Source organism: Peromyscus maniculatus, chromosome 5 (assembly GCF_049852395.1).
Source record: "Peromyscus maniculatus bairdii isolate BWxNUB_F1_BW_parent chromosome 5, HU_Pman_BW_mat_3.1, whole genome shotgun sequence".
NCBI lineage: Eukaryota > Metazoa > Chordata > Mammalia > Rodentia > Cricetidae > Peromyscus > Peromyscus maniculatus.
In genome coordinates, this window is record NC_134856.1 from 33,691,764 (window position 1) to 33,712,008 (window position 20,245).

At 40.1% G+C, this 20,245-nt stretch overlaps 1 protein-coding gene across 10 annotated transcripts in view; it reads left to right on the forward strand.

Moving 5' to 3' along the window:
• The window catches only part of Large1 (LARGE xylosyl- and glucuronyltransferase 1), a 513,859-nt gene that overhangs the window by 101,547 nt on the left and 392,067 nt on the right, over positions 1-20,245 (forward strand). Inside the window, exon 2 of one of the 10 annotated variants that reach the window (XM_042277521.2) lies at positions 14,097-14,198. The exons of 5 other annotated variants lie outside the window; for them this stretch is intronic. The gene's annotated coding sequence lies outside the window, so the exon portion shown is untranslated. Of the gene's footprint in view, positions 1-11,357; positions 11,435-14,096; positions 14,199-15,822; positions 15,847-20,245 lie in introns of those variants that run through there. 4 more of the 10 variants (XM_042277520.2, XM_076571996.1, XM_076571997.1 and 1 more) reach the window with 4 other exon arrangements.

The following is a 20,245-nucleotide window of genomic DNA, read 5'->3' on the forward strand; positions in this document are numbered from 1 at the left end:
GTATATCAGGTATTGCTTTGAGTGCTGTACCTTGTACTTGGTTAACTCTTAATTTTTACAGTAACACATAGGTAATGCCATCTCCCCATTTAAAACACCACAATGAAACATGAGGAATGTGTGAAGTTATTTTCCCATATATCTATACTAATACTGTTTTTTTTAAAGGAGGGTAACAAAAGCACAATTTATAAACAAAACAAAAATGGACAGACTGAACTTACAAATAGTATATTACACTACTTTGATTCTGTTAAGATGGTGAAAAATAAGCTACAACTAGCTAGAAGTCACAAATAAGTCATATCCTTGGTAGAAGACTACTTTTCAGAATATGAAAAGTCTTTCCAAATTCAACAATAAGTAACCAAACAGTGCAGTTAGAAAATGGGTAAAAGGAGAGAAAATATGTAGATTACAAGCATGTTTAAACATGCTCAGGGATTGTGGGAAATACAATATAATCTGTAAAGAGCTCTCCTGCACCTTCAATAGAATTCTTACAGGTGAAAGTACTCAGACTACTTAATGCTGATGAGAATGCACAGTAATGGCATGTTTTCGGCAGATGCAAAAACCTAGCTTCCATGTTGGACATCTGTATGACAAATCTTTAAGATTATTTGCCATATGATATGGCAGTTAGAGTACTGGGCATTTATCCTGGAAGAAAGAAATTTATGTTTACATAAATACCTATTTATACCTCTTTATTGGGACTTATATTTGTAGCTTAAATTTGGAACACAAACATCTTTTTTTTTTGGTTTTTCGAGACAGGGTTTCTCTATGTAGCTTTGCGCCTTTCCTGGAACTCACTTGGTAGCCCAGGCTGGCCTCGAACTCACAGAGATCCACCTGCCTCTGCCTCCCAAGTGCTGGGATTAAAGGCGTGCGCCACCACCGCCCGGCAAACACAAACATCTTTCCTCAGGTAAATTATTGAAGAAGAGGTGGTGTGTCTACAATAGTGATCTGCTGTATAAAGCAGCTTAGAGTGGCAGGGATCTGAATGGTTATGTCATCTCCTTCAGATTAGACCTTAGAAAATTTGTGAAGCTCCCACAGCCTGTGCTGTAGCAGCAAAGTCAGTTGGAGCATATCTGAATGGGGAGAAAAGCCATGTTTATCAGTAGAGAATGGAGGTAAGGAGGGAGATTGGCATCTTTTGTTTGTCATTTGCTGGTTGATACCTGTTGAACATTTTGGGGCTACTCCTTCCGTCACTTCTCCCTTGCAAACTACTGAGGTGCTTGTAAGATCACTGTTTTCCTTTCTACTCCCACTCCCCTTAATTATTATTTTATGTGTATGACTGTGTACTACATGCATGCCTGGTGCCCTTGGAGGTCAGAAGAAGGCATCATATCTGGAGTTACAGATGGTTGTGAAGTGCCATGTGGGTGCTGGGAACCAAACCAGCATTGTCTTTTGGAAGAACAGGTAGTGCTTATAATCACTAAGCCATCTCTCTGGCAGTGCTGATTTTTTATTTTAAGATACACAGATTCAATTTGAGGTCAAAGCAGTGTGCCTGTTGTATGTAACTTTGAACTAAATTTCAGACATTTCCAAGTATTTGTTCCTTTAATAAAAAAGTCTTATATGTAAGTAATGTAATACATGAAGGATTAAGATTGAGTGTATAGTCCCCATTTTGTAGGTAAACATACTAAATTGAGGTCAGAATAGGGTGTGAGTGCCTTTTCTAGAATCATGATTGTAAATTAGGGAAGTAGAATGACACTCATCGGTTTATTTATTTATTTATTTATTTATTTATTTATTTATTTATTGCGGCGAGCTCCTCGGCCAGCGAGGAAGAACGACCACCATGCGAGGATCCTTCTCAGAACACACTTTATTGGAGCGCCTCTTGATTAAGGGAGAGCGGGAGGTGAGGGGCCCCGAGGACTAAACTGCAGCTGCTTATAAAGGGAATCAGGCAAACGTGCCGTACTGTGATTGGGTCCTGCCAGAAGGCAAGCACGAGGAGCCACGGGATAGGCTGAGGACATAAGGCCAATTACCATACTCGTGCATCATAGCCAAATATGGAGTTGTTTACAGCTAGGCTACCAGGAAGCCAGCGCCATCTTTGAATAGCGGCTCCCTACAATTTTTGAGATGATGTCTCTCACTGTAGCTCAGGCTAGTCTCTGACTCAGGTTAATTGTCTCAGCCTTGGGAGTTACAGGATTATAGTCAGGAGCCACCACACCTAGCTTGTCAGTTGTGTGCGTGCGTGCGTGTGTGTTATGTGTTTAGTATAACCCATGGGAAGGGAAGGTCCTGGACCTGGAGTCCTGGTGTCAGAATATATCTTAGGTTGGTCAGGAGCAGACTGGCTTTGGCATTTATGGATTGTGCTGGAAGTTTGTTTTAATTGGGATCTCCAGCAGTGGAACTGACCTCAGGTGGGGCTGAGTGAGGCTCTACTTTTGATCTTGCAGTTTCCTGGTTATTTTTTTCTCTCCAGTGTGCTTCTCATCTGTTAGCCATCTTCAGCTCTGATCTTAATTGGAATAGCTCAGATACAGCCCCCTGAATCAATGGTGGAGGCTGGAGACTTTGATGGTACTGATGGTATAAGTTTACTGCATTCACAGGGTCATGTAATTTCTAAAATCCTGACTACTGAGTAATGTGGTCTTTTTGGAAAATGAAGTTGGAGACAGTGCTCATTGGTAAGAAAGCCAACAGTAGTACTGTCCTCTTTAATGTCACCTGGAGCCAGGGAAAGAAAGGCAGAGTTGTGATTTTGTGACCATAGCAGGCTTGGGGGTGGTGAATGACATGGCTGCATGGGCTCTATTCTCTTTCTCCTCTCCCTTCTTATTTGGGGTTTACTTTGAATTCTGCTACCTGCTGATCTACCCACTTCCACATCTACTTTGACTTATTCCTCTGATGCTTTCTGTAGACTCCACTGCCTTTAATTATTGCCATTGGAGATGCCTGTGAGCTGAGTCTCAGCACTGCTTCTCATCTTCTTGATGGGAGCGGTGTGCACTCCTCTCCCACTTGTCTCTGTTTTCTTGGCAATTTTCTAGGCTCTTTCACAAGAGGGACTTTTCTGTTTCTCCCGTTTCTATGGTTATGTTCTTTTGCTGTTATGATTTCACTTAAAAACCAATGTCCCTGACTCCTTGATGCCTTTGATTTATATTTTATGTTTCTTTTGCCTTTCTTACATGACTTCTTACTTTATTCCTGTTTCTTTGTTTTTGGCGGGGGGTTCCCCTTTCCCCTATAGTCTGTGTCTTGAAGTGGCTCTAGAGACATCAGTTTCTTTAGTCTGTGTGTCTGGTGTCCTCTGGTAGGAATGGGTTAAGGTTAGGAGATGTCCTGTTCCCTCTCTTATCCCAGGGTTCTGTCTTACCTCCACCTCTTCTGATCTTCTGGATCCTTGTCCTTCAACATTCTAGTCATCATTGAAGCCAACTCTTAGTGAATGGTAAATAGTTCATTCTTGTCTATGTGTATACAAATGAATACCTTTGTCGCACTGGAACAGAATATATTCCCATAATTATGTATTAAGTTACTAAATTCACAGAATCCTTGTGAAGTATATATTGCTATTGTTTCGTTTATACAGGAAGAAATCAAGGCCCAGAGATGGCAACTGATTGAGCAATCATACAGCTAAGAAAGAGCAGCATGAGAATTTGAACCCAGACAGTCTCTTCCTCCAGTCTCTATATTTTTAACCACTACATCTTACGCGCGCGCGCACATGCGCGCGCGCGCGCGCACACACACACACACACACACACACACACACACACACACACACACTTTCTGTTTTATAAAAGTTAGCAACATAAAAACACAATTCTCACCTCAGAGGGGATAAGACGGGATTTATTTTAGAGCCATATGTCAGTGACTGTGTCCCAGGAACACAGCTTCAGTTAACTCCAAATCCCATTTCCACCATGTCAGCAGTTTTATGAAGTTTTAATTAATAAAAAGAAAACAAGGTAATAAATCAAGGCACTTTTAACGTATTGATAGAAACATCAGGTAGGTAGGTTACACAGAGTATTCTCCATTATAGGCCTCAGATGTTGTCTGGTGGAGCATTCTTACCTTTTGCCAGAAGGAAGCTAGTGGTCTGTTAATACATCAAAAGGTTTTACCTGTTAGTCACAAGGATGTTAGAGTAAAGACACAGAGGTGGGCAAGGAATGTCTATTAAAGGGTGCAAGGATTGTCCAGATAATTGTAATTAGACTCTGGATATGCAACATCTGAACCTGTTTACAATCATTGAAATTCTCGTCAGTTAATCAGCCTTGCAAAATGTTCCCAGTAAGGTGAGGTTTTTTTTCTTTTTTCCTTGAAACCGTTCTTTGAAAACTTCATATATTCCTGTTTCAGATCTCCACACTAGTCCATCCATATCTTTGTATTCTATTTCTCCTTCCTAGGGAGACCCCTGACTCCTAATCTTTTAAACCAGGAAAGGGAAGTAATTAGGAAGTGGAAGAGGAAATATAGGAAGGGACAGCTAAAATTAAGGGTCATTTGAGGAGTCATCTAGAAACCTAATATGGGCAGGATATCCAAGCGGAGTTTCAATGAGAGTACAGTGATGATGATGTGCCAGAAGCCTTGAACCAGACCAATGACTCATTTCAATGAACATTTTGTGGGTGGCGCTGATTGGACAAAAGGGTTTACTGTGCGACACACTAAAGCACCCAATGTCACTAGGATAAATGAAGAGGTGTTGGAAGGACAAGAGGAGCAAGGTGGTTTTTGTTTGTTTTGTTTTATTTTTAATTGATTTTCTTTTGGGAGATGCTGCAGGGATGAGGGGAGAATATGGAGGGACCGGAAGGTGAGCTGGATTGGGATGCATGATGTGAAATTCCCAAAGAATCAATAAAGAGTTATGATCTCTCTCTCTCTCTCTCTCTCTCTCTCTCTCTCTATATATATATATATATATATATATATATATATATATATATATATATAACCTAATATAATAGAAACTTCTAAAATATACATGTGTGAAGGAGATCTAAATGGAATTGTCAGCTAACGGAGATGGAGACATTTCTTATTCCCAAATGAAGTCTCCAGTTCTGGGCTTGAGTTATACCAAATTGAGTTGTTGGCCAAAGGGACCCCGTGGGAACCCTCAGATAGCCAAGGCTATTGGTTGCTGTCCACAAACTGACGGTAAGGCCCTATTGCTGAAGACAACACCTACAAAACTCAATGAACAAGAAGTTGATTTGGTGCCTACCTAAAGCCTTCACCCCTATTGACTATGTTCATGCTGTTGGATGATACTCTACACACTACCAAAGCAGAAAGGTAAACAGCAATGCAGATACAAATCCTTAGAGGTACAAAGATGACCTGCCTGCAAGATGCACTAGGGCAGTAGTTGCATAAAGCTTGTGGGAGTAAACAACCAGTATCTGACTGGATTTAAGGACCATTCTATGATAGGGAACCCATCCCCAACACTGCTCTGGTAGCCAAGAACATGAGATTAAATAGACCAGGGACTAAATACTGTTATGATAAAGGAACATCATAAATCAGTGCCTTGCTCAGCCTTTATCAGAGAAGCTTCCTCCTGCAGTAGATGGGAACAAATACAGAGACTCACAGCCAGACTATGTGCAGAGAATGAGAGAGCATGCAACACTCAATCCTAAATGGGATATCTCCATCAAATCGTCTCCTGCCCCCCAGAGTTCTGAGAACCCTGTGGATGGGGAGGCAGAAAGAATTTAAGAACTAGAGGGAATGGAGAATACCAAGGACAGAAGACCTTCTAAATATAGTAGGTACTGATATACATATGAACTCACAAAGAATGTGGCCCTATGTAAAGGACCTGCTTGAGCCAGATAGAGTTCCAGCACTGAGAGGAGAAGCAGACATAAGCCTCCATCCCTAACCCAGAAGCTATCTCCAATTGATAGCTTCTTGTAAATGAAAATTTAGTTTTCTTCAATGGAGTCTCACTGGGTATACAAACTCACTGGGCAGGCCCCATGTCCAGCAGTAGATAGCCAATGCTGTGTCATTTTTGTAGGTTCTTTGCCTCATTATTGTTTGTACAGGTTCTTTTTTTTTTTTAATTTAAACTTAACAGGTCCTTTGGGTGTATGTTATGGTTTCTAGTTTTGTGTTTTTATGGAATTTCTATGTGTGTGAAAGTGTGCGTCTCTGCATCTATATGTGTTTTTTCTTTGATTCTTTTTCTTCTGCTTGTTTTGTCCTATTCTGGTTGTTTTTTTTTTTTTTTAATTTCATTATTATTTTTTAGATGCCTGTTTTCCAAGGAGAGAGAAAGAAAGGGTATGGATTTGGATGAGAGGGGAGTTGGGGCAGTATCTGGGTGGAGTTGGGGGAGGGGAAACCATAATCAGAGTATATTGTATGAAAGAAGACCTGTTTTTTAATAAAAAGAAAAATAGAAAAAACAAAACAAAAACTCCATATAAGTATGTCATTTAATGCTTATGTAGCCGTGGTTACTGTGGTGATCAAATTGGTTAGCTGTGTGTAAATATAGTACATAGCCTTGATAATGGTGGGTTATGGGTAGGGGATGAAGTATTGATGGTCCACCATGCATTGTATTCCATACTAAGTGCTGAAGTCATTCTGTGATGAGCTTTCAGCAGCCCTGCAGTTTGGCTCTGTTACTTATTTACTTCTTAGGTGAAGATATTGAGGTTTAGGTGTGGTGGTATTGTGCTTCCCAAAATATTGTGCACCCTAATAAACTTATCTGGGGTCAGAGACAGAACAGCCATTAGATACCAAGGCTAGAAAAAGGTGGCACTCACACCTTTAATCCTAGCATTCTAGAGGTAGAAATCCCTCTGGATCTCTGTGAGTTCAAGGCCACATTGGAAACAGCCAGGCATGGTGACACACACCTTTAATCCCAAGAAGTGAGCCTTTAATCCCAGGGAGTGATGGCAAAAACAGAAAGATATATAAGGCGTGAAGACCAGAAACTAGAAGCTTTTAGCTGGTTAAGGTTTCATGCTTTGGAGCAGCAGTTCAGCTGAGATTCATTCTGGATGAGGACTCAGAGGCTTCCAGTCTGAGGAAATAGGATCAGCTGAGGAACTGGTGAGGTGAGGTGGCTGTGGCCTGTTCTGTCTCTCTCATCTTCCAGTGTTCACCCTAATACCTGGTTCAGGTTTGATTTTATTAATAACTTTTAAGATTCATGCTATATTTAGGAGTGAGCGGTTTCTGTCAGATTATGCAGTTTGCAGAGTCAGACCTTGTAAAAAACCAATTTTTTTAGAATAGGATGAGCAAAAGCTATTACTAGTCCCAGAGTCCCCTGTCACCTTGAGGCAGGCAGGGCTTGTGTTGTCTTTAGCCAGCCTCTTGTGTATTTTGGCCTCACTTCCTGTAGTTCACGTTCTCACTTGCTCTTGAGTTGTCCCACATTGTGCAGTTGGGTCTGCAGTTGGTGGGCAGATGAGGAACTTGCCCAAAGCCACACAGACTTGAAATTCTGATCTGTGTCTTAACTGGCTCCTCTGACTTACACTGCTTCTCAATTCTGAGAGCAATTGTGGCTAAGGGCACAATGCTTGTAGCTGAAGTCCTCTGTGTCCCAGACTGAGGCTTCTGATTGGCTGAGGTGGCTGATACCCAATTTTTCACCTCTCCCCACCTTCCCAAATCCAACTGAGCTACCACTTTTTTGATACCTAGCATTTGGGAAAAGACAGTTCAGTCTTCAACATTTTCAAATTATTCATGAGTTATATATATAGACATCAAGTGGGTCCTAAAAGCTTCTGTATCTTTGAATAAGGAGTGGGCATTTCATCAAATATAAATATGTCTTCTTCAGGTTCACAGCCTTATAATAAAGGAGTCCTGTTTTTGCCACAGCAGTAACAAACTTAATTTTCCCTCATGTTGTAGTACAGAGAGACAGGCCTTAAAAAAAAAAAAAAAAGGAAAATGAAATACATTCCCATGCAGAGAAAGGAAAGAAGAAAGCCACCCTTGCCAATTCCTTCATTTGATTTCTTTATTTTTAGGTTCATTTTCACAAAAGTAAGTGACTTTCATCTTTTTCCCCTATTTGTATGACTGGGACAAGGAAGTAATGAAAAGATAGTCTTAAGAATAGGGATTGGGCCTGCCTCCTTTGAGGCAGAGGGCTATATTGAGACAAAGTTATGTAAACACAGTTTGTGGATTAGCAGAAATCCTTGAGCAGGCTGTGGCCAGAGAGAAGAAGGGCTTGCCTTGTGTCTGTGGTGGTGCTGAAGGGACACTGAAAGTGGCAGTGGCCATCATTATTCTGGTCTAAGAACTGATCTTTTTGTGGGCCTTGTGGGTGTGTGGTGTATGCATAGTGTATGTGTGGGTGAAGGGCCTGAGGAGGATGCTGGGTGTCTCCTGTTACTTTGTACTTTATCTTTTGAGACAAGGTCTATTCCTGAACCTCCTGTTTCACCTAGGCTGAAAAGTGAGGTCACCAGGATGATACAGAGAGACCAGTTGTCTCTATCTCCCTAATGCTTGGGTTACCAACAACTGGGTACTGGGGCTTTCAACTCGGATCCTTTTGCTTTTCCAGCAAGTGCTCTTATCCACTAAGCCATTGAGGGCAGAGGACCTCACTCCTGGCCTCAGCTTGTTTCAGGTTTGAAGGTGGCAGCTGTTCACTTAAACCACTTATTTCCTACACTGATAATTTAATAAAGAGAACCAACTTAAATCCTGTTATAAATAGATAGAAGCCATATCTCCCTGTTTCAGAGGGTTTTCTTTAACTTAATCTTGGTGAATATCACATATATTAGGTGGAAGCTGAGACTGACTTCATCTTTTCTGCTTGAAGTCTGGTCTCCTCTATCAGCTGTAGAATTTTAGCTGTGTCCTCTTCTTTCTCAGCCAGTATATTTTTAACATTACAGCACTGTAGTGTTCCCAGGTGATGAGGAGGACTGATGTTGGTTTTAGAGTATATTTTCTGGCCCTTGTTTGAGTTGATAATGGGAATAACAATGCCATATTAAATACTGATCTCTGAAATGCCTGTGTATACAGCTCATCAACATTCCTGGCTCTACAAAGTAGCATGATCCATCGCTGAACAATGATTTCAGTCTTCTCAGGCCACCTTAAACATCTTGGGTTCTTTTGGTGCCAAGCTGTTCATGGTTATTAAAGGAGACTGTACTTGGCTTAGGCGGGATGTTTTGTCATTGTTTCTCCAAGCTTTTCCCTACTTCCTTCCCACTCCCCTTCTCCTTTCCTCTTCTTTCCCTTCTTCTCTCTGTGGTTGTCCCTTTCCCCTTCCAGCAAATTCTGTCACTAGACCTGGATCTTGCCAATTCAGCTAGATGGATTTATTAGTAAGCTACTTAGATCCACCTGCCTCTGCCTCCTAGTACTGTGATTACAAAAGTCATAAGCTAGGATTCCCAACTATTACCATCAACACTACCACCTCCTTCTCCTTTTCATTATTTGGGTACTAGGGATCCAAATTAGGCTCATCATGCTTGTGAGGTAAGCACTGTACAAACTGAGTTGTCTCCCCTGTCTTTCTCCTTTTTCCTTATGGGTGGAGTTTTAGAAAAGTTCTTGAATATCTTGGAGAAAAGGAATTATACCTTCTTTTTCCTAAGAACTCAAAAATATTACTTAGGGAAGGGATAGTGAGGCTGTTGTAGCTGTAAGTTTCTCCAGTCCCACCCAGTCCTGTGGTCCAGTGTTTCCCTGGTCCCACTCAGTCCTGCGGTCTGCAGCCACTTATAAAATAATCATTCCAGGGCATAGTATTAATTGTGAATTATGGACTATGGCTCAGGCTTCTTGCTAGCCAGCTCTTATAACTTAACTCAACCCATTACTATTATCTGTGTATCGCTGCTGTGGATATCGCTCTATATAAATAAAACACTGATGGCCAGTGACCAGACAGGAAGTATAGGCGGGACAAGGAGAGAGGAGAATTGGGGAAACAGGAAGAAGAAGGGAGAGACACTGTAGCCACTGCCAGGAGAAGCAACATGTAAAGACGCCGGTAAGCACAAGCGACGTGGCAAGGTATAGATTTATAGAATTGGGTTAATTTAAGATATAAGAACAGTTAACAAGAAGCCTGCCATGGCCATACAGTTTATAAGTAATATAAGTGTTTGAGTGATTATTTTATATGTGGATTGTAGGACTGCGGGGCTTGGTGGAACCTGGAGAGAAGCCCTCCAGCAACATATCGCCACATGTTCCGTGGCTTTACCTGCGTCCCATTACATGTTGCTCCTTGGATGGCGGTTTGGTGTCTCTCCCCACTCTCTCTTCTCTCACTATCTCTTTTGATTTTCCCACCTGGCTCCATCCTGCCCTGCCATAGGCCAATGCAGGTTTATTTATTAACCAATCAGAGCAACACATATTTGTAGTATACAGAAAGACAAGTAGAGCGCCTGGCAACTGAATTCTACTACAGCGGCCATTAAGTTTCAACAGGAGTTTAGACTTTCAAACTATAGTAGGCAGCTCCCCTTCAGTCAGGTAATCAAGCCTGCCTATTGATATTGAGGTGATGAATAAATGAGGTGACATATTAAGAGCCTGTCTTAGAGTGTAGTAGGCATGGAACAAGAAAGATACATATATATTCTTTACCTTAGACACAAGTAAGGTCGTATTTTTCCACGAAAGATAATGGTAGTTGTTAGTAGTAATCAGTGTTGCAGCTTTGGTAGCCCTGAAGGACAGTGACTGGTGGAGGACTGATTCTTATAATGAACCTTTGGCTTGCTGGCCACAAAAGCTGAAGGATTTTCTTGTAATTGTATTACGCTGCAGCACTTTCCCCAGATACTTTTCTACAGAATGCACAGTCACATGGTCACCCAGTACTAAGGTACTAGCAGTGAAATAATCATGCAGAGAAAGTATCAAGATCAAAAGGATTCCTTTCCCTCTTAGCTGCAAAATTTCCAGGAACAAAATAAAACCAAATGATGTTGTAGAAAAGTTTCCAAAGTAGTATTTTGTGGTGGTATTGTATTCCCCAAAATATTGTGTACCCTAATAAATTTATCTGGGGTCAGAGAACAGACAGCCACTAGATACAGAGGCTAGAAAATGGTGGCACTCACGCCTTTAATCCTAGCATTCCAGAGTCAGAAATCCATGAGTTCAAGGATGCAGCCAAGCATGGTGACTCACGCCTTTAATCCCAGAAAGCCAGCCTTTAATCCCAGGGAGTGATGGTAGAAAGCAGAAGGGTGTATAAGGCGTGAGGACCAGAAACTAGAAGCATTTGGCCTGGTTAAGCATTTGGCTGGTTAAGCATTTAGGCTTTGGAGCAGCATAATTCAGCTGACACCCATTCTGGATGAGGACTCAGAGGCCTCCAGTCTGAGGAGACAAGACCAGCTGAGGATCCGGCGAGGTGAGGTAGCTGTGGCTTGTTCTGTATCTCTGATCTTCCAGCTTCATCCCAATACCTGGCTCACAGGTTTGATTTTATTAATAAGAACTTCTAAGATTCCTGCTACAGTGTTTCTTTCCTTTCTCCAGCAGAAAAGGGTGAATATCATTTAAGCTTTCTATAACATGACTCACTTTCCCTTTGTGTCATACAGAAGTCACTGATGTGTCAAGGGGGAGTTTACTTCTAGGATTCAAGGCCACAACATCATACTTCCTCATTCTCAGGCCTGCTTCTCACTGTTGTTTTTTGTTTTTAGCTGCTTTGGTCCTGTCACATTGACTCTCACCTGCCTAAATTGCGTGGTGAAGATTTGAATGTGGCTGCAGCCTTTTCCATGCATGTCACATAGATGTTTTTATTTCACTTATTTATCTCATCAATCATGAGTGTTTCTCATTTTCTCCTAGAAAAAAAAAAAGAGTTCTTTTCTCACTTAAAATTCTTACTAGCTAATATAAGTTATATAATAAGGTTTGCATTCTTGATGTTCTCTTAAGGAAATTTTGTTTATAGCATATAAAGTGAAAAGTTTCTGCATTTGTTTTGGGTAGATTTTCTTGGTGTTTACTTTGAAATATGTGCCTGTGGGCATTTTGAGGGGAGAGGGGTGTTGAAACTTCAGAAGTTATCTAAATAAACATTCTGGATTAGTATTGTTCTGAAACTGAAACACATATCAGTTATACCTTACATTTTGCTGAACTTGAGAAGTTGGCATGGAAGATTATTGGATGCTCAGAATGTGGAGTTTAAAAACTTCTTGGTGACAGGCTGGATAAACTTAAACTTGAGTTGAGTTTCAGAGAGGTGTAACTTGGTCTTTCATCATATATTTGAAGGCAAAAAGATGGATGGAAATCTCTAGGTGGTATGAATTGTTAAGTCTTTCTGTTGAGTTACAAATGCAAGGAAAGGAACCATTTTAGATGTCTTTTTATTCCCTTAACAGACACTTACTGGCTTTTGAGTCTGCTGAGTGTCATGCACTGGAGTTGAAAATGTATTGGATGTAGAGTGAAAAGACTTGGTTTAAATTCTATGCCCTTGCATGATGCAGTTGAAGACAGTTTTATTCTGCAAATAGTAACCAGTGTCATGGCAGGTGTGTGCCTGGATGCTGAGGGAGGCACATTGCAGTGCTATGGCAGGTGCATTTGCAGGTGCTGTGGCATATGCATTTCTGCACATGGTGGCAAGTGCATTTCCAGTTGGTATGGCAGGAACATTTTGAAATACTGTGGTTGTTATATTTCTAGGTGCTTTACTAAGTTTGGAGGCAGATGCAGAGGACACAGCCAGTAACTAGCTAGCTTCTTCTTGCCTTCTGTGGCTGTACAGCCCAGCAGTTTCCACAACTTCTAAATCTTTTCTGTTAGTGTTTGGCTTTGGCTACATCCTCGTAAGACCTCTTATTTGCTTAAATATATTTATGGTGCTTAGACATTGACACCACTCTCCATAAATATAAATATAAGGAAATTAAACAAACTATCCCCTCACTGCAAAAGCTAGCTAGACATTGCTGCCAGCCCAGAGCTGATAGTTCTTAGTCTCCACTGCACAGTGGTGCAAGTTGCAATTGCAAGGTGTGATAAGGGAGAGTCACTTTCTTGTTGAGACTTTTGCTTAGAGATATGAAGATTTTTCTTTCCTCTCGCTTTGGGTTTTGTGAGACGGAGTCTTTCTGTATAGTCCTCACTGTCTTGGAACTTCCTATATAGACCAGGGTGGCTTTGAACTCACTGAGATCTTCCTACCTCTGCCTCCCAAGTGCTGGAATTAAAGGTGTGTGTCACATTGCCCAGCAAGATATGAAAATTTTTTGAAAATGAAGTATCTGTTTTTCTTCTGATGGAGTGAGCTGCATACAATGTGGAAAGACTTCAGAGAGGAAGCAGTCTTCCTTCAAGTCTGGAAAAAGCTCGGAGTTAATCTGGAAAGCAATTTAGATGAAAGACATTATTCATAATTATTCTTATGTAGTTTTAAAATGTTCATTATTTTATAGCTGGGTCAAAGCAGAAACTTGAATGTCTAAAACTGAAAAAACATTCAAGAAAAATGTTTTTGCTTGTCAGCTTAACCTGTCTTCATGGAAAGTGTGGGAACCAGGAAGCTAGCATGCTCAGTGTCTTGCTGGGATTAAGGTCACTGGTAGGATTAAGGTCATCAGTCAAACCACTTCTTATCCTTGCTTCTCTAGAATTTTTCCAGTGTCTTGATTAGGTTGACCAGTAAATTAGAAGTTTTAAAGATCTTCTGTAATTCCTGTTTAAAATCTAACCAAAGATACCAGTAATGGAAAATAAAGTATACCATTTGTTCCTGTGACATAGAAGGCAGCTATCCCTATCCTGCTGATTCACCCTGTAGAAACGAAAATGGATGAGAGATGGATAATGCAATGGAAAAGGTCAAGTTGTGATGTAGGAGGAGAAGTCTTTGGTACTGGAGGTTCATAATATGGGAATTGAGCTTACCTAGAGGATGATGTTAAACTGATAGAGGAGATAAGGATCTAGAAGGAACAAGATGCTCTGATACCCTCTGAGACAGTAGGAAAGAGTCAGACCCTCAGCCTCTTTGTAATTCTTCTCTATTTTTCCATTGTCATTCCCAGGTAGCCTCTCTGGGCTGGGGCCCAGTCTGAGACTGAATGCCAAGGGCTGTGACCACAAAGAAATACAAAGAATTCCTGAAAAGAGAAATCTTCTTTGGTGAGGTGGGGGTGGGAGTTGGTGTAGGGTGGAGATAAGGGGAGGGTGAGGGGAAACAATAGGGGCAATAGTGAACATCACTTCCATACCTGTAGTGGGAATGATTGGGAGGGAATCGCTCAATTAATACATTTGGATCTGAGTCTTAGTGTTCTCTTGCATCATAAAAGGAATGTAATAGGAAAAATGTAGATAAGTGGTCTCCTAACATGGGGCTTGTTAGGACCCAGAAGTCTACCCTCTCTATTCCCTAGCAAGTGATTCCTCTGCCTTCCCAGACATTGGGCCTCCCTGGAGACCATCTCATTACCTACTGAACCTGACTTGTATGATTTAAAAAAAATTTTTGGGTGCCTATAAGATTAAAAAATAAAAATAATAAAGCAGCTTTTAGACTTGGTTTTCAGGCAATGTATTACTGCCTGTGTCTTCTAACTGGGCACATTTTAAACAGTTTGCAAAATCTCTTCTGTGTTTAACTTCTTTCTTCACCTGCTCTGGTTATGAGACTTTGTACACCATGTCTGTAGCTATTTACTCCTTGTTTGCTTGGAACTAGTGCACAAATTAGATTAGCATTTCTTTACTGTTTTTTTATGACAACTGGATTTTTCTTTTTCCTTTTTAAGTGGCTTTGTCAAGAGTCAGTTCCAAATTATGAAATCACCAGGTAACCTTTTCTGTTTATCACCTGCTAATGAACTTGGAAAATTGAGATGTCATTTGGCAGACAAACTCACTTTGTTTGACAAAGGACCTAAAAGTATTTGTAGACAGCAACAGATTGTCATCCAGTTGTCCCTGTGATCAGTAAACAAGCTGTTGTTGATGATTATTTCCATTTGTTTGATTTGCTAGAAGCTTAAGGAGCTGGTTTCTTCAGATCTTCGGTACCCATTGTCTAGGCTGTCAGCATTTCATCCAGGGAAGGTTTTAGATACTGGCAAAAATCACCATGATAGAGGATTGAAAGTGCTGGCTTCTTGGAGAGAGGCTTAATCTTCAGATAGAGATCTACCAATCACAGGTTAAATATCCCTTATCTAAAGGGCTTGGAACCAGATTTTAGAATGGAATATTTGCATATAAATAATGAAGTCTCCCTTGTGGGGCTGGAGTCTAAGGAGGAAGTACATTTATTTATGTTTGGGAGTTTTGTCCATACTATATACACATAGCCTAAAGGTAACTTTTTAGAATATATTTTAATAATTTTCTCCATGAAACAAAGGTTTCATGGTGTATGCTTTTCAAGTCCCTTTTATAGTCTGATGCTATGTGTACATCAATTTTCTAATTACTGAAAGAAATGGGTAAAATGATTTATGCATATTTTTATTTTTATGCAGACACATACTGTATATATTATGTATACTGTATACTGTGTAATATATGGGTATATAAAGTACATTGCATACATATAAATATTGATTCTGTGTGCATGTATCTATGACTTAAAGATTTATTTTGTGCTTATTCGTAACAACTATGTCATGAAGCAAAAGAACAGATTTCCTAGATGGTGGAATGGCAGACACTATATAAGTCGTGAACTGGGATACTTAAATGCTGAAGTGAATGTTGAACAGCAAATTATTGTGTTGGGTATCTTTGTCTTCAACGTTTGCTCACTCAACCTGAAGCCTAAAGAAGGTGAGTGCATTGACAGGTCACAGAGTGAATTGATGGCTAAGTGCTCTGGAAGACTTAGTGTTTCTTCTTCTTTTGCAATATTAGAGGAAATTTGGGTAATGTTTCTGAGCCCCCTGGCTACTTTCGAGCTGCCCAGGTCAGTTCTGCCTTTCATTAACAGGTGACCCCATGGAATTTAAATCTCCATCTCCCTCTTCTCCTATTTCTAGTTTCCCCTTCCCCTTCCTCATCACCCCCTTTTCTCCATGGTGATTTTCTTTCTTGTTACTGGCATGATAGTGCAGGTAAATGCCCCCCCCCCCATGACTAAGAATGTTATTTTATTCAGAAATAGGACTGTATTTATTTAATTCAGCAATTGATGTTATTTTTGAATTCAGTAACTGAATACAATCTTCATATTGTATATATGAAGATGTAATTATTTAAGATGAAGTGGTACTGGGTTAGGTTGGACTTTTTGTTTAGTGTGAAAAGGACATGGAATGCCAGGAAACTACCAGCAGCTGGAGAGAAGTTTGGGGCAGGGCTTCTCCTAGCACCCATGGAGGGGAATGCCTTACCTTAAACCATGGTCTTGAACTTCTTGCCTATAGAACTGTGAGATAAACTTCTGGTGTTCAAGCCTCTCACTTTGGGATAGTTTTTTTTTATAGTAATGTAGTGGTATTTGCTCTGCCCATGACCTTGGGCTATAGGGCCTGAAGGAGGCAGTGCTTCTTGCCTTTGTACATGACCTCTTAAAATGAGAGGAGAGAGGGGTCATGTGGTCCCTCCCTCCCTCCCTCCCTCCCTCCCTCCCTCCCTCCCTCCCTCCCTCCCTCCCCCTCCCTCTTCCTCCCTCTCTTTCTTTTTCTTTCACTGGTGTGATCAAACTCCTGACTACCCGGGAATTGAACCCAGTTCCTCTAGAACATCAGTTTATGCTTTTGTGGGACTCTTAATCTCAGGGCTGTGGGTTCATGCCCCATGCTGGGTGCCAGATAATGCTATAAATCCATGGGGGTTTGGTTAAGGAGTATTAGGGAAATTTATTAGGGTAAATTGAGACAATACACTCATGAATACTGAACGGAGTAGACAGTTAAAGTTGTTCTCTGATCTGACTGGGAGTGAATCTACCTAGCAGTTTGATCACACCAGGAAGCAGGCAGCAGAACCTTCTTCTTTTCCTTTTAAGTGGTCATGTGCAATGGCAACAAGCACCACCTCCTTCTAGTCCTGTTGCCCAAAGTCATGGGTAGAGCAAATACCACTACAACAACCCACCAAGTGTTTTGTGTTACAGCTTTTCAGATGGAGTGTCGTGACTCCATATGTGAATGAATGTGGGGATTGTGAGAAAAATTGGAAACAGAGCAGTTTCTAAATGCTGAACAAACAAAATGAATTCAAGTGTGTGACATACCACTGTTTCTGGCAGTGTCCTTCCATGTAAGATTTCCATGCATAATTTCAGTGCAGACTCTGAATAGAGCATACACTGAGTATGCTATCACTTTATGTAGCATTAGTGAATGCTGCCTGAAACACCACAACACAAATTGACTGGATACTGTTGTCCGCTATAAATTAGTGTTTTATCGTACACACAGTTTTCTATTAGAAACATATGCAGACATAGAAACACAATGATTTACTAGAAGAAAACAAAGACTTTTAAGTGTCTGGGGAGATAGCTCAGTTGTTAAAGTCCATGCCATGCACATATGAGGACCTGAGTTCAGCGTCCAGAATCTATGTAAAAATGCTGGCATAGTAGCATATGTCTATAATCCTAGCACTGGAAAGAAATAGGTAGATCTCTAGGGCCTAGCCTACTCAGTGAGCTCCAGGATAGTGAGAAACCCTGCCTGAATAAACAAATAAACAGCATCTGAGAAATAATTTTTGAGGTTAACTTTTGGTTTCTGCAGGTGTGCATACACATATATCTCAGAATACATACACAACATGTACATACACAGAAACAACCACAACAATATCAAAAAGGAAACAAAGACTTAATATGTTCCTACTTTTATTTTCTCTGCTTGCAAATCTCAAATTAGTATATCATTATATTATATTATATTATATTATATTATATTATATTATATTATATTATATTATATTATGATGTTTGATTTTGATTTTTTTTTTTTTTCAAGACAGGGTTTCTCCCTGTAGTTTTCGTTCCTTTCCTGGATCTTGCTCTGTCGACCAGGCTGGCCTCAAACTTACAGAGATCTGCTTGGCTCTGCCTCCCAAGTCCTGGGATTAGAGGTATGCGCCACTGCCACCCAGCAGAATGTTTGATTTTTAAAATGGCTGTTTGAATTACTGTTTAGAGTTTCATTAAAAATCATTTAAAGTAGCGTAGAGAGATAGCTCAGCAGTTAAGGACATTTGCTGCTCTTGGAGCAGACCCAGGTTCGGTTCCCAGTAACCCACACACACAGTGCTTAGAACCTTTGTAACTCTAGTTCCAGGAGGTCCTACACACTTATAGTACCATACAATAACATTGTAGTTACTGTATACACACAATGCACATGTATACCTGCAAGCAAAACACCTGTACACATATAAAAAAATTATTTAAGAGTTTTCATTTGAGAGTAGGAAAGAATTTGCAGTGGTTCCCAAAATGGCCCTAAACATACTTCTGCCATTTTTGTGGTATATATTTTTCTGAAGCAAATATTTTTAGCATTGACAACTACAGAATCAAAATATTAATCAACACTGAAAAATATAGAAGCTTCTATATATCCTACATTATCAATTATTCAATCAAGATTTAACTCTTTGTGTAAACAAGCACATTCATCTCCTTACATTGCACATTTTATTTTACCTTTAATAAATGATAAATTAATATATACCAAAGAATTATTTTGAAATAAATTTATGTATGATTTATTATCAGTACATGATTATTTTATGTCCATATTTACTATTTGTCTACCTAGGCTCATGTAAAATTTCTTAGATGAAAAGGGGTAGGATGTGGAAAAAAGTTTAGTAAGTATTAGTCTGAGATACACATGAAAGTGTATGTGTTTCTGAGAAAGTAAAAAAGCAAACTGTCCCTTGACTAATTAATTTATACTGTAGTCCAGATATCATGCATAGGCATTTCTACCATTCTTAATCCTGGCTCACCACCACTTTATGTGTGGGTTATCTTTTAACCCACAATGAACTGTGATTTTTGTGATGTGTACAATTAGATAAAGGTACACAAATACTGGGCCTTGTAGGAAGATGACGTGAAATTGTGCATATTGTCAAAGGGTCCCAGCCAGGTGTCTCATAGGCCGCATAGCCATTGTTGATTGCATTCCCTATGTAACAGGTTCTAGAATTTTTAATTCATCATTATTATTGAAGACATACCTGGGTGTATGTTAAGTGAAAAACTTTTGATTTTGATAATTTTTAAAGCAAGTGATTATAGGCAGATGTTCATAGCAGTTCTGTTCACCATAACTAAAAGGTGGGAATATGTCAAATTTGACATCATCTGGATGAATGGACAGTAGAACATGATATATACACATGGTGGACTCTTGGCCAGCCAGAGAAAGAATGCTGTGCTGGTACATATTATAACATCTATGAGTGTCCAAAAACATTAATTCTATGTGAAAGAAACTAGTCATAAAAACTCATGTGCTGTATAATGCCCCTTGTATGAGATACTCAGAATTGAAAAATCCATGGAGACAAAAAAATAAAATAAACGATGGTTTTCAGAGATGAGTGTAATGATTACTTTTAAATGTCAGCTTGGTGCAACCTAGAATCACCTGGGATGAGCCTGAATGAGGAATTTCCAGATCAACTTGTTCTGTAGACATGTCTGTGGGAGGTTGTCTAGATTGTTAATTGATGTGGGAAGACCAAGCCCATTGTGGGTGGTGTCATTCTCTGAGCAGGTAGTTCTGAAGTATAGAGGGCAAAAGGAAGCCCTGTAAAATTTAGGAGCACAAGAAGGAAGTGTGGGTGCTTTTTATTCTTTTCTTTCCTGACTATGGATGTGATTAGCTGCTTGAGTTTCCACTTTGACTTCGCCTCAACTGTGGCCTCGAATTGTAAGCCAATTAAACCCTTCCTGTCTAAATTACATTTGGTCAGGGTGTTTTATCATAACAACAGAAATGAAATTAGAACATAGAGAAGTATGAAATAATTGAGGGGTCTTCTCTTGAACTGATGAATCATGCTTAGAACTAAAGGTGTTGCTTATGCAACATGGTGGGTATACTAAGCATCATGGGATTATATATTACAGCTACCTCATAGTATCATTCATGTTCCTCCTCCTCCTTCTCCTCCTCCCTTGCTAAGGACAGCTCCTGGCAAGTCCTTGGCAAGGGAGAATGCTATTACTTTAACATGAGTCTAGCCTTAA